This window comes from Pavona decussata, unplaced genomic scaffold (genome assembly GCF_977016875.1).
Source record: "Pavona decussata unplaced genomic scaffold, jaPavDecu1.1 SCAFFOLD_315, whole genome shotgun sequence".
Taxonomy (NCBI): domain Eukaryota; kingdom Metazoa; phylum Cnidaria; class Anthozoa; order Scleractinia; family Agariciidae; genus Pavona; species Pavona decussata.
Window position 1 is genome coordinate 270,348 of NW_028145706.1, and position 13,931 is coordinate 284,278.

Consider the following 13,931-nt stretch of genomic DNA (forward strand, 5'->3'; position numbering starts at 1 on the left):
ATCACCCACCATTCAGAGCTCACTCGTCTCCAGTCGCATCTGCATACAAACAATCCGGTGAACTAATTCAAATCTGAAACATTTGTGCGTACTGCGAGAGCGTATACGTACATGCTGGAACGTGTGGAATACCGAAATTTTTTTTTTTAACACCAATTGATGACAATCGATGAGTTGCGACCACTTTTGTGTGATTATCGATTGGTCATCGATTGGCCGATGCCAATCGATGCCAATTAACTAACAAGGCATCGATTGTCATCGATTCATCGATTGATTTTCCGATCATCGGTTTCATCGATTGTTCAAGCCCTCAGTTATGTAGCGCGTTTTTAAATCTCGTTATAGTTTACAGTGTACTGGTGGCATGTGTAGCGTACGGTTCAGTTATTCACCCTGACGAAGTTAAGGCCGGGTTATTCTGGTCGAAATGTAGGTGGCAGAAGAATTTATGTCTAGATCTAAATGTACTTATTAAAGGTCTTTGAACTGTTTTCACGAGGGAACAGACATATTGTGATTTATTATTCAACACATTATGATATGGTCATTGCGAGCTCAATATATGTCGTCCGCACACAACAGATATCCTGCGATATACGTAGTTTTCATGCGTCCGGGAGAAAAATGGCAGAGCGCTTTCAAAAAGTAACGACCTCGGAAGAACACCAAACTATAAATAACGATGTTTTATACTGAACACAACAAAGACAACCAAGTTTGCTGTTAAGAATTGTAATCGTTTGTACAAAATCTTTTACTGCTTACCTTTCTATTTATGAACTGGCAAATTAAGCTTACAGTTCAGCAAAAACGTACGTTAAAGTATTGTTTTCGCTACACTTTTGGATTGTCCCGTATTCTGGGGCTCAGAAATTACAAACAGTGGATGTATTTCCTTAGATTGGTTCTCGCAACCGTTAAACAGAGATCTCGACTCGTCTTGAAGAGATGGAGAAAACCACCTGAGAAAATCCGAGCTCGCACTGAAGTGCCTCGAGAAATTTTAGCTTTCTGGCAGACAAAAAGATAGACGGTGTACAAATTAATTATTCTTAGAAACATCAGATCTAGACCCACTTGAAAAACCATTTAGTTTCATAAAAGATCCAGAGTTCTTGCAAGCAACAAGGCACTAGATGCGTTTGTCAAAACACTGAGGAAAGATCGTGAAATTGCTTGCGTAGTAAACAAAGAATCACTCACCTGAGAAATCGTTGAAAAGCTTTTCCAGTCTTTTAGCTCGGCCCAGCTGACACAGCAAATTCTTGGCAGCTTTTGAGGCTAGAAATTTGTAGAAAATTTTGCCGGAGCGATTGGCACACAAGACGAGTACTCAATTTTTTAACTTGATGCAAAACGCTCTCGATTTCATTCAAACTTGAACAAAGCTGCCACTTTCATTCATCCCGGTCAGCACGCGGGAAAATGTTACAAGTTTCTTTTTTCTGTTTTTTTTTTTTTTTTTTTTTTTGACAAATTAGATCGCCTTCAGCTTTTCTGCTATAAACCCGTCTGTGCCAGCGGTTCGTGTTCTGCAGTCTATTTATTTTATTTATTGTTAACCGCGCGGGGCATGAGCCCCAGCGGTTCGTGTTCTGCAAGCCGTGTATTTTGTTTTTTAGTTTTGTCGGTTAATCAGGGCCCGGGCCTCTACCTCGGCCAACAATGGCTGGGCTTTGGTTCTAGCAATTGTTAATTTAATTTGATTAAGAAATTCATATTAATTTATTAATTACTAGTGTCAGTCAATAGTTAGCTGTGTGAGGGGGTAGGGGGTGTGGAACATTTGACCATACGCACTAAGAAAAACAAGTCGTGGATCTACGTTACTTTTAATTTTTAATTATGAGAACAGGCATATATTTGTTTCAAGAGAGCATCTGCTTTCCTTGTGGTAGTATTTATTCTAGAACAAGATGTTTTTACCTCTACGCATGCGCATAACGTTGGTCCACGTTCTCAGCTGTATCCCAGTGTTGTTTCTCTAAAAGGTGAGTTCAACAGGTTTTGGGATTTTCAAGTCTCCAAGAAGTGAAGTATTTATTTTTGCTGCTCAGAGAAACAGCTTCCATCGCAAAGTAAATACAGTTTCAAACCTTTATTCATAATTATATATGCAAAACTTTCCAACGTGAATTTTCACACGGCCGTGCTAAAAATAGCTGTGGATGCCTCAAACTGTGTGGCACCCTTGACTGAGCACCAGAGAAAATTCAGTGGGCAGTATTTTTCCTTTTGCTCAATATAACTGTTATTTTGCACGTGGTTTTATATTTTAAGTCGGGAATGTTTTTTATCTAATAGGAATATATCCTGTGTTTGTGTTTTTTAAACCGCCAATCCTTCTATTCGGGAATTCATAATTTATTGCCGAGTAATGCGACAATAGGAGCATGCCTTGGCACATTTTGATTACGTCATTGATAAGGGGAAAACCCCGCTCGTTCGATTTCGACGTGAGTCACGCATGCTCCAGATATATTTGTCATTCATGCAAGTACTTTTGCTAAAGCTACTTGTCAATATTTCGTTTAAGGTAAACAAGAAAAATTAAATTCCACGCGGTTCACCTTCCCTATAGAAGGTAGATCTTGTTTGTTCTATAAACACTGCAAATGTAGGTAAGATTTCCGCACAGCCCCATACATTATGCGATAGTTCGAATAGCAAAAGTAGGTTTCAAGCCTGGATTGGAAAAAAATTTCCACTTGATAAGGGACCAATCGTTTATTACGTTGGAGGGGGGGGGATGGTTTTTCAAAACATTTTGTGTTTCAATTTAACTGAACCCCCCCCCCCCCCCCCAAAAAAAAAAATAAAAAAATAAAAAAATATTGTCATGTAAAAATAAGACCCCACTTTTTAATTCTTATTTTAAAAAGTGTACCCTCCCCCCCGACCAGGCCATAATTCTCTCCTTTCTTTCTTACACATGCAGACTTTTTATTTTGTTTACATGGTAGCCTGTTCCAGGCTCTCAGATAGTCGAGGGCGTTTGTGAAAAAGCAGGGGATCAACATCGCTGCTAAGTTCAGCCAAATTTTTAGGCTCTTATTTAATGTGTTTAGCTGATTGTGGACATCATATGTAGCTATTCTCAATGAGCTTCACTGAATACTCTAGTAAATTTCTTTTTTTCTACCACACTCAAACCATAGCACAAAACACAGCGCTGTGTCTCGATGTCACTTGTTTCTCAAGACCAGTACCGCATAACAACAGTTGCAGAAGTTGTCATTGAGATATTTTGTTAATTAGTAGTGTACCATCATCATCGCTACTTTTTCTTTACAAGAAACTGTTTTTTTTTTCACAAGGCTGTAACGGGACTTCAGTGACGCTCAGTGGGACAAAAAATTGACGGTGAATGTGAATTTTGTTAGGGGGGTCCGGGGGCATGTTCCCCCGGGAAATTTTGAGTCTGAGCTCTCAGAAATGCCATTTCCTGCATTCTGAGTCACTTTCATGCTTCGTCAGTTTTTAAATATTATCAGTTAACAGCGAACTCCGAGAATTTTTCCTTTTTGAGTTATTTTCTTGAAAAATAACTATATTTCAGCGCAAGTGGGCTATGTGAAGTTTAGTTTTTCATTCATGTATGTTTCAGTGTATGTTTGTATGTCACACCAATCAGATTGGAGCTATTATCAAGGTCAAGAACCAATCAAATCGTTTCTTATAAAGTATGAATATTTGAGGCTTGAGATTCAATTTACGGCCATCTTTGTTATTTATATATAGTTGAGCGCTGTTGGACTCATTTCGCCATTTCTGAGGCTCGAAATGGCAGCCGACAACTTACGGTTATGGATTTCAAATAAACACCCGCCTGGAATTTTTTGTCGTGGCTTTAGATAATATTAGCAGATGAATTTAATTGCGGCTAGTTTTGAATAAAAGTACTGTCGGACTTTGAAAGTGTACCGAGGTTAGTAACAGTGGCTTCAATTTTGTCGGAAGCGAATTTTGTTCTCAAAAGGTATGTGCAGCTTGATATTCATTTGTGAGTTGTTTCAATTAGAACTGAGTATTGTTCGCCCAAAGTAACATGTAATAATTATTTCGAAGTAAAACTATTAATGTTTTCGTTTTAAACAACTTAGATTCAACGGATTCACAAGATCACGCAAAAATAAACACCAGCAGTGTCTTACGATGTCGAAGAAAATTCGTTGGCTTCTATTACAGTGCGGATAACATCAAGTTTGCATATTGTCGGTTTCTAAAGTGGGGTCGGCAGAATGTCGCAATATGTTTCAAGAACAAGTAAACAGCTGCGTTTCTCATATGAGGGATGCACTGGTATCAAAATAAATCACACATAGAAATGTTTTTTGTTGTTGTTGTTGTTTGTCAATTTAGATGTTTTAATGTCAAGACGCCCTGTTGTTTATATGGACAATTTTTTTTCTGAAAAACTGGCCAAATCTCAGTAAGAAAGGGGTTCTACTTATAGCCAAGTATTTGCGCCAAAAAATAATTATTGTAAGAGTGAAGATTCAATGTATACTCAACTATAAGCCGAGCAATTTTCAACAAACACTTCGCTCTTAGCCACAGAATTAATCCGCAATTCTTGTATAAAATAAGAAAAGCAAGATTTTGTCTAATTTTGACCGTATCACAAACTGACCAATCAGAAAAATAACTATAATATAATAATAACTGTCGGTCATCGGACAATGTCCCACCAAAATTTGCCAATGTCCGATGAAATCGCAACCTTGGTCGGACATTTTGTCCGGCCAAATTTTTGTTGCAACATTTGACTATATCATTTACAAATAAAATTTGCCTTTTTTATACGCTACTCTTTCAAATGTACCTTTGTGGTTATGTCCGACCAAAATGGTGCCCTAGTCGGACACATGTCCTTTCAAGGTAAAAAATTTATTTGCAGCCCTGCTTTATGGAACGTTCTTCATGTAAGCCTCCGCATGATCACATGTATTTCTACTTATCTTTTTAAATTAGCTTTAAATATTTCTTAGATATGTATATATAAACAAATATTGTAGTGATTATTTTTAAATTTTATGGTAGATTTTTAGGTTATTTATTGTTGTAATGCACTTTTGATCACCTAGTATGTTAAAAAGCGCACTATAATAATTATTATTATTTTAAATTATATTATGAAAATCTTCAATAACAAATTAAATTAGCAGTACATGTACAGTGCAATAATTTATGGACAAGAATGCTATAAATCTTATTAAGTGAGCATAGGGTTTTATACCATTTCTTCTTATAGGGTCGTTTCTTCGGTTGCTGTCATTCCTTAGCATTTAATGAGCTATTCCTTTGGACAAGGAGTTTGCAAGCAAAAATGTTGGGCCTAAAAAACAAGAAGCCTACAAGTCATACGAACAGGCTTTCAGGCGACTTACAGATGATGCTCTTTTAGCCACAGTCACACTGGAAGGGGATACTAAAGAAAAATACTTAAATGTCAAAATTGCCAAAAATATCTTTCTTCCACTCCTTGGTCAAAATGGGTACTGTTTAATGAACAAGGAACAAAAGTTCAAAGGAGTTCCAGGGTTGAAAACACCTGCCGATTGCAAAGTGGGTGGACTTTGGATAGGTAGGTACACCACTGCTTTGTTTTTCACCAACTGAAGCTTCTTGTAAATATCTAGCCTACATAGCTGGCTGTTTCATTGTTTTATTCAACACTGAACTCAATACAATATCATCATGGTCCATTACTGTGATTTTTAATTCGCTAAATCCATGGTAGTTCCTCAGTATGATGACTGTCTACTTTGGAATGGAACCGGTCCATGAACTTTATACGAGCAAACTCTATCTATGGAGTTTGAAATGCTTACTACCATTTGCGCTCAGCCGTGAAGCCTGACCGTTTCTTCACACATGTTTACTTTTCAAAGCTGACAGTTTCCCAGACAACTGTGGTGACTAAACAAATGGAAATGTTCGTTTGGAGCATGGAACTGTGCATGTTTGTCAAACAAACATTGCATGTTTTGATCACCTAGGTTTGCGCGACAGGAGAGATTCATCAATCTGTAGTACTTTACATGTATATTCGTTCATCCGTGTTACAGATATGTCCGAGTTAGTTTAAATCAATCAAGGTAATCTATGACTATTACCGTATTTTCTCGATTAAACGCCAGACCCCGAGTAAACGCCGGCCTCGTTTAAACGCCGGGTCAAAACTGCTAATTTTTAAATAAACGCCAGGGCGTTTGTTCGAGGTCCCGGCGTTTAATTTAGGTCACGGCGTTTATTTGCGTCGAGCCAACAACTACAGATATTCACTAGAAAAGCACTTCTATGGCACGTTCTGTACGGTATACTGCTTTAATTTGTTATTTTAATAAATGCTTAACAAACAAGTCTGGCGTAACATTAACTACGATGTATGCTGTACACCAAAACAAAATTGAAAATATATAGCAATGTTCACGTTCCTGTTGTTATGGCTGACGCACTCTCTTTCTTTTGTTGTAGTGCTAGCTGTCTTTAAAATTGCGAGGATCCCTCCAGGGTTTGTTTATTAGTTGTTTTAGCCTTGTCAAAAAATGATGAAAATTTTACTTCATTAATAAACGCCGGACCCCGATTAAACGCCGGGTTCAAAAAAATGCTAGGTCTGTAAGGCCAAGTTTTAAATAAACGCCGGGGGCGTTTAATCGAGAAAATACGGTATTTTTTTTTTCTTAATGAAATCTTGAAGTGATAAAAGCTTTTGAAGCAAATTTGTAGCTGTTTTCTTTTGATTAATGCTGGGCTATGTAACATAAAGTGATTTGAAGCTGCCGTGTAATGGTGGGACACAAGAAAAACTGGAGTCAATCAGTCAGCGTGTTGATTTAAGATTACCTGAGAGTAATCGCTAAATATAAACTAAAATATAACCAATGGGCAGACCTCAGCGTGACATTTATTTATTAAGGTAGTAGAACTGGTCTAAGGTCAAAAATAAACCATACCTAAAAATTCAGTTTTTCAAAAGATATTTATGAGTTAAGAACAAATGCAAGAAATGAGGGTTTGTTTTAAGCTAGGAGCGGAGAAAATAAAGGCCGAAGTTGGTTGCTACGAGCGCCTTTTTGCGATGTTAATAATTAGCGGTCTGCAATCCGAGTCGATATGACATCGCGTTGGCAGCTATTTTACATGAATTCAGTTTTCGTCATGCAATCCTGCCTTCACAGTTCTAGCGAGATTGTAGGGAAAAGTGGGAATATTTCTTTGGTACAACATCTTCCCTTTTAACTCCTGGACATTTCCTAATTCCAATGCTTTGTTTAGCCCTTCAAAGTCTACGAGGAAGCTGTTTTGATATCTGACCCTCGCTGAGTCAAAGCCAAAACGCAGCATGAAGTCTCTTTCGCTACAGCGTTGCTATGCGTTTCGCAATTGTTTACGCCGCCATGTTTTCTTACGACAGCAATTGGAAAAATCCCTAGATTTTGCGTAGCAATTGTGTTAATGCTCCCATGGACACATTGAACAGGGGTCTACCTATGAGAATTCAATATGGTGTAGCAAAAAACAAGCATTCGAGGGCGAATTTTGCTGATTAAAATTGCTTATTTCGCTGCTGTGACAGACAACGTAGAAAGGTACCTGCAATTAAACGGTGTAGAATTATCAGATCTCCGTAAAATTTGCACCGTTTGTTTGTGTTATGTTGGGGAAACGTTGTTTAAATACCCGGTATGAACGAGACATTTAAGTCAAAATTATGGTTGTTCAAAGTTGAAGGACACATAAAAATATATCTAACCCGATATCTTCGTAAATAAATACCAGCATACCCCGTATTTTAAGGTGATTAGATGTTTTTGTCATAAATCAGCCCCAAATTAAATTATTTCCGTAACTATCAAAGGAAAACAGTAAACCAGCAATCTCTAGTTTTATGAGCCCGCAATTAATTTCCAAATTCACACCTAAGGTGTGAAAATTGACACCTCAGACATAGATTTAGTAAGCCTATGTAGTTTTTATTTTGAAAAGTCCTTGTACATCTGTGAAATTTATTCTCAAAACGGACCTGTTTATAGCAGTTCTACCACCTTAAATTATGTAAAGAAAATTTATTTTCATATAAAGAGAAGCCCAAGTACATGCAATTATGAATCTAGTTGTTCCTGAAATACTACATGCTACTGGAGAAATAAGAATTATGCAAATCAGGGAAAAACATGGCAGGCGCTTGTTGCACTAGCCTCCCACACAGTCGTTTTTAGAGGCTAGCAAAACACTTTAGCCCCTAAAAGTGACTGCATAGGAGGCTATTGCCACTCTATCTAGATCTCTCATTTTTTGCATTGCATGCTAGGAAAAAATAGACACTGCTTGCTCGCTTGTGGCTGTTTACACTGTCTGTGATCATATTACGTTCAAAAAATAAAAAGGTAGTGAAATGTTTCCTTAGACAAAGTACTGTGGAGTCCTGATTTCTCGAACCCTTAATTTCTTTTTATACTCCTTATAACTCGAAGCAAAAGTCGTTTCTCTTCTTTAGTCAAAGACTGCATTTTTACCGTCGATTCCTCGAACCAATTTTTGTTTCCCTTGGAGGTTAGAAAAATCGGGATTCCACTGTAATAGAAAAGTAAAAGGTGTAGCACATTGTCACATTTGAGACATAAATTATCTTCTTTTCTTTTACAACAACTGTAATTTTTCATGCAGAATAATTGTTCAACACACCAAGAGCAATATATTTTTTGCGTCGAGCCATGGCCCATACAGGGAGCTTATCTTAAGTAACTAGGAGTATTTTACTTCCCCCTGGATGGAAAGCTAGTCCATCACAGGGTTCCCCTTTACCATTATTTTGCTGGTACACATTTGTGCCTCGGGTGGAATCTAAGCACTGTGAAAGTAGATATCTTGCCCAAGAAAACAACGCAATGATCCAGGCCAGGGCTTGAACTTGGACTGTACGATTCAGAGTTCAGTAATTACAAGATGACTAAAAAAAAACATAAAAATTACATCGTAAAACCCTAAGATGAATAAATAAATAAATAAATAAATATGATAGCCAGTTACATGACTGTATACTTAAATTAGTAACATTTATCCTTATAGGTTATGAAGGTGCATTATTTGGAGAACGAGACTGGTTTGCTTGTCCAAGAGGTATGTCAGTGTTAAAAAACTCAAACTTATTGCCTGTTTACCTGAGGCAACTAAAAAATTAAGCTTTCAATGGTAGACTTTGAATTTATATTTTTCATAAGAAATTGATTTCAAGCTTGTTGGCCTTGCTGAATTTGTTCAGCATCAATTTTTCACATGAAGCAAAGTTATGTCATTGAATAACGGAAAAAAGTTGTGTTGAAGAAACTTGTTTGCATTTAACCTTTTGGAACTGTTTTCTTCACCCCAAGCATCATTTCTTCATCAATTTGTTATGGGCCTGGACCTTCTATACAATGTACTTGCAGGAAAGATGTAGAGTGTAACCACCTTTCCATCCATGATGAAAATTGTTCAACTAGATTTGTACACACCAGGCTACTCCCCCTGTTGCATGACAACTCTAACTTAGCCCCACACCACCAAGATAATTAATCCCCGCACTTCTAGCTTTGCCTGGATCTTCAAGTCACATATTACTCAATAGACATCTAGATACAGTAGTCACTAAAGAAGGCAATATAATAATGTGTAACCATGTGTCCTCAGGCATTGCATCTATCTACATGTATCTATCTGGTAACCAAGCAAATAGTGGTCTATTTGAAGGAGGAGTTTACTTTATACAAGTCATGTATAGACTTTAAATATTTATTATTGCAGATTCTGAAGATTGTTGTGTTGCTGGAATAGGTAAATACAGTGATTATAGGTAAATACAGTGATTACTTTCCTGAAAATAGAGGGACCACACTGTCTAGGACTCTTAAGTTTTACAATAATTAATAATAATTTACATTTGTAAAGCGCTAAAATTATAAAATATTCTGAAGCTCTTTACAGCATATTAACTAAAAGTATCAAAACGATTAAACGATAAAATATTAAAAATATTAAAAACATTAAAAATGTTAAAAATATTAAAAATGTTATATATATATATATATATATATATATATATATATATATATATATATATTAAAACAAATTGTAAGCCAGCTTGAATAGATGCGTCTTGACACATTGCAATAAAGATGTGCAGTATCAGCTTGGTAGACATGCAGAGAACACTGTGGACTGGAGGGACAGGTTTAGGCTGTGAAACCACTTGAAACAATGATAAGTTACATTTTGTATGACCTTTGTAACTTACAACACTTGAAAATCAGTATATGATTTTTTTATAATACTCTTTCTGTTAAAATGAAGCACGGGGAGGGGCATCTTCTGTGTCATAGTCTTCAACTTTGGGGAAAAGTAGTTGAATTTTGTAAAAGGTAAGGGAAAGTCTTAGATGTTGTCAAAGTGAATGAAAAGTCAGGAAACTTAAATTTTTCAACTCACATTTTTTCCTGGAGATTATGAAAATGTATTTTCCTGTATATTGATTTGTTTTTAATTATTTATTTTTCATTGTATTATGATTCTATCTTTGTTTGTGTGGCAGAAAATAGAAATGAAATTGACAGTCATTTTGTTTTGGAATTAAATGTTGTGTAAAGTGGTTGATTTTGATATTCTTTCAGTAGTGCATGCAGGTGCAGTAGTGTTGGTCAGTGATTTTGATTGAATGCCTTTTTTATTATTTTTCTCCTAAGGTGCTATAGAGGCAGAACCCAAGGATGATGATGACGATGATGATAATGGTAAGTATACTAGACATTATTGTGAGTAAACTTTACAAAAAATACAAAGTGAAAATCACTAAATAAATTAAAATCAAGTGAACTGTGTCTACACTTGAACCTTGATTACCTCCTTTATCCAGACTTTTTGATTATGGGGACTTTTTCAGTGGTCCCATTTTTTTTTATGAAAACTAATAAGTCATGATGAAGCTCTGAAGCTATCATGTGTTTTACATGCATTTGAAAGTGCAATTTAAGCAGAATTTTATTTGCTTTCGCAGAGTAAAAAGACGGCCGGCACACACTGTTAGTGACAAAAAGCATTTCATATTACTTAAATGAAATATGATTCGCTTAGACTTGCTCACTGCTTTTCATTTATGGAAAACTAATTTATCCAAGTGGAAGCAAAAAAAAATTGTTATCTGTTTTCATGGGGTGAAGGATAAAGAAAGTTTCATGGCAGAACAAACAAGGAAACTTCCCCACTTGCTTTATTCACCATTTGGACCAAAAATATAATTTTAAGATACAGAAAAAATTATTATCAGAATTGTTTTATCAATCAACTGTTGAGACTATGGAACCACCACAAAAAAGCCAACTAAAAACCATGAAAAACGTGCTGTAAGAGTTGTTCAGCATTTTCACTATTTTTCATGATTGTTTTGAATGATCTAAATCCTTACATGTACTATAATTTTAATATGTTTATATTTACTGCGAAACACTTGGAATGTATGCCATTTGTTGTTAACAACTGCATTTCTAGGGAGATTTGGATGCCTGAAACATCCAGGAGCTTCTCAGGCCACTATTGGCTACCAGCTTTTAGATGAGGACTGCTCTCATGGCTGGCAGCAGCCATGAGCCCCCACGTAGTAAGGGAAACAGGCATCTCTTAGACTGTCAAATCAGTAGCAAGAGAGAGGGAAGGGGTGGCAAAAGAACTGCCTGGGCGATAAGTTGCCACGCTAAAGCAAAGGCAAATGTCAGAGAAAACCCTTCCTGTACAAACTTACCCTTAGGCTATGTAATCCACAAGCACATTTAGTTTGACAAATGCAGATATGTGCCGACACTGCTGACTATTAGGGAATGCAAGAGTTCTTTGTTGTTAAAGTTCTCTGTGTAAGGTTGCTGAACACAGTTCATAATACCTGCACCGCATTTGCCATCTTTTTAAAAATGGCTAATCCATCGGTCACCAAATTTATCAGACATCAGTTAAAAGGATAAACTTTCTTATTTTGATAGCTAAGGTGGCGTGTTTGTCATTGCCATGGTAACATGACTGGAGGAAATCAGGTTTTATTTATTCACCGAAAATTGAGTCAATAGATTTTTTCATCATTTGGCTGAAACAAACTAGTCACTTACAATATATACACATGTTAACACTGTTAAAACTGTATTTTAACAGACAGATTTTCAGCCATCTGTTGTTGAAGGACAATTTGATTATTTAAAATTTTCTTTGTTAAACTACAAATATCTTTTATCTTCACTTACTAGCCGCTTTATAAAGTATCTCCCTGCCAAATTTTATGAAATTCTATCGAGTGGTTCCTGAGCAACACTTGCGTTTCCGAGAAAGTTGATGTGGTTCAAAAGTCATGAAATCAATCTATTTTCAATTTTGTGTTTAATTATGCATGCACTGCATTCAGTTGGGTTCTCATAGCAATGGCAAAAATCCTGCAAAATTCCTGGATTTTTGGCTTCTTGAAACTTTTTTATGTAGTATTCTATAAGAACACTAAAACCTACAACAGTGTGTCATTTTAGGAATGAAAATAACACATATGGAACAGGTATTGGACAAATAAATTGTCACCATGATTGATTTTTGCAATCTTTGAGTGCGCGCTGCCTCACATCAGCACAAGCATGTGCAAAAAAAACTATATTCAGCCTCCTTAAGATCCTTAAGTTTCTGCTTTTGATGTCATTACACCACTATCCCAAGGCCCCCACCTTGTGCGGTTTTGAACCAAACCGGACCTGAAGTGAAATTTTGGCATTTAGGCTAAAACGCGGCGAAAAAAAAAATATCAATTAGAATCGATCTAGCAAATGAAAAAAAAAATCTATCTGCCGAGCTTAGACTCATAGGGAATCTAGTAGGACTTTCATGCGTGTGCGCTGTGAGTGCGCGCTTATGACGCAATAATTTGTGCGCAGTAAGGATGCGCAATGCAAAACAGAGGAATTACCTTAAAATAGCAAAAATATGACATTTTCCCCTTTTGCAAAAAATCTGTCTTACAGATTTTTGTTTATTTTTTGCATCCATGGGTGTTCAAGCAAAGGCAATTTCTAGTTTATGAAATTTTTAAGGTAGGGTCATATGGGTGGATTTTGAGAAAAATGCTATTGAAACTGCTAGCTCCCAGTCCCCCCTTAAAGCACTTGATTCTTATTTTAACTATCTTTAGCGCCTGTATGGTTGAAATGTTTCATATGATGGTTATATACTGTAACAAACAGTAATACGAAACAGGGAAAGACATGTTTTAGCATTTTTAAAAAAAGTTCAAAGTTGGGAAATTTTATCCCTTAAAACTGTAGTAAGCCACCTGAATTGCATTTTACTGCATTAAAAAAAGGGGTTTTTGGCATTTTCAGTGGGAAATAACCTGTTTTATTTGGGTTTGTTTTTGTCTCACTCAGTGCTCAAAACTAGGCAAAAATTCTGGTTGTCCTCATGGCAAATGTCAGACAATTTCAGTCTTTATTTTCCTGGTTGCCTGGTTGTTGTTGTTTTTTTTCACCATATATATACCTGTAGGTTCTTGTGAGAAACTAAACAGGCTACATAAAGTTTTTGCATGTACATGTATATCTTTGTTGGCCCTGATTGCAGGTTAACTGTTGATATTCCAAAAGCTCCTTGTTACATGCATTTTCTCTTTTTTGTTATATTATGAATTATAAATCCGTTTTTTTGATTCTTTCAACAGGACCTGCGGCTAAAAGGTGCAAAGGATCAGGTAAAACTGTTTTGTTATAATTTAGCATAAATAGATTACTTAATGGTTTTATATAGTCAGGGGCGTAACGGATTACTCGACATGAGCAATTTGCAATAATTATGGTAATGCATGCACCTTAAGAAAGTGAGGCCACCTAAGCGGCTTTTTACATGGAGGTGGGTAACCTACCTAGCCG

At 36.3% G+C, this 13,931-nt stretch overlaps 2 protein-coding genes across 2 annotated transcripts in view; one reads left to right on the top strand and one right to left on the bottom strand.

Moving 5' to 3' along the window:
* Positions 1-13,931, top strand: part of LOC146454067 (uncharacterized) — a 186,370-nt gene that overhangs the window by 168,434 nt on the left and 4,005 nt on the right. The window contains exons 2-5 of the mRNA XM_085095891.1: positions 9,082-9,132; positions 9,796-9,825; positions 10,731-10,778; positions 13,724-13,753. The gene's annotated coding sequence lies outside the window, so the exon portion shown is untranslated. The remainder of the gene's footprint in view (positions 1-9,081; positions 9,133-9,795; positions 9,826-10,730; positions 10,779-13,723; positions 13,754-13,931) is intronic.
* LOC146454077 (proto-oncogene tyrosine-protein kinase receptor Ret-like) overlaps positions 1-13,931 on the bottom strand; it is a 118,970-nt gene that overhangs the window by 16,392 nt on the left and 88,647 nt on the right. The gene's annotated exons all lie outside the window — the stretch shown is intronic.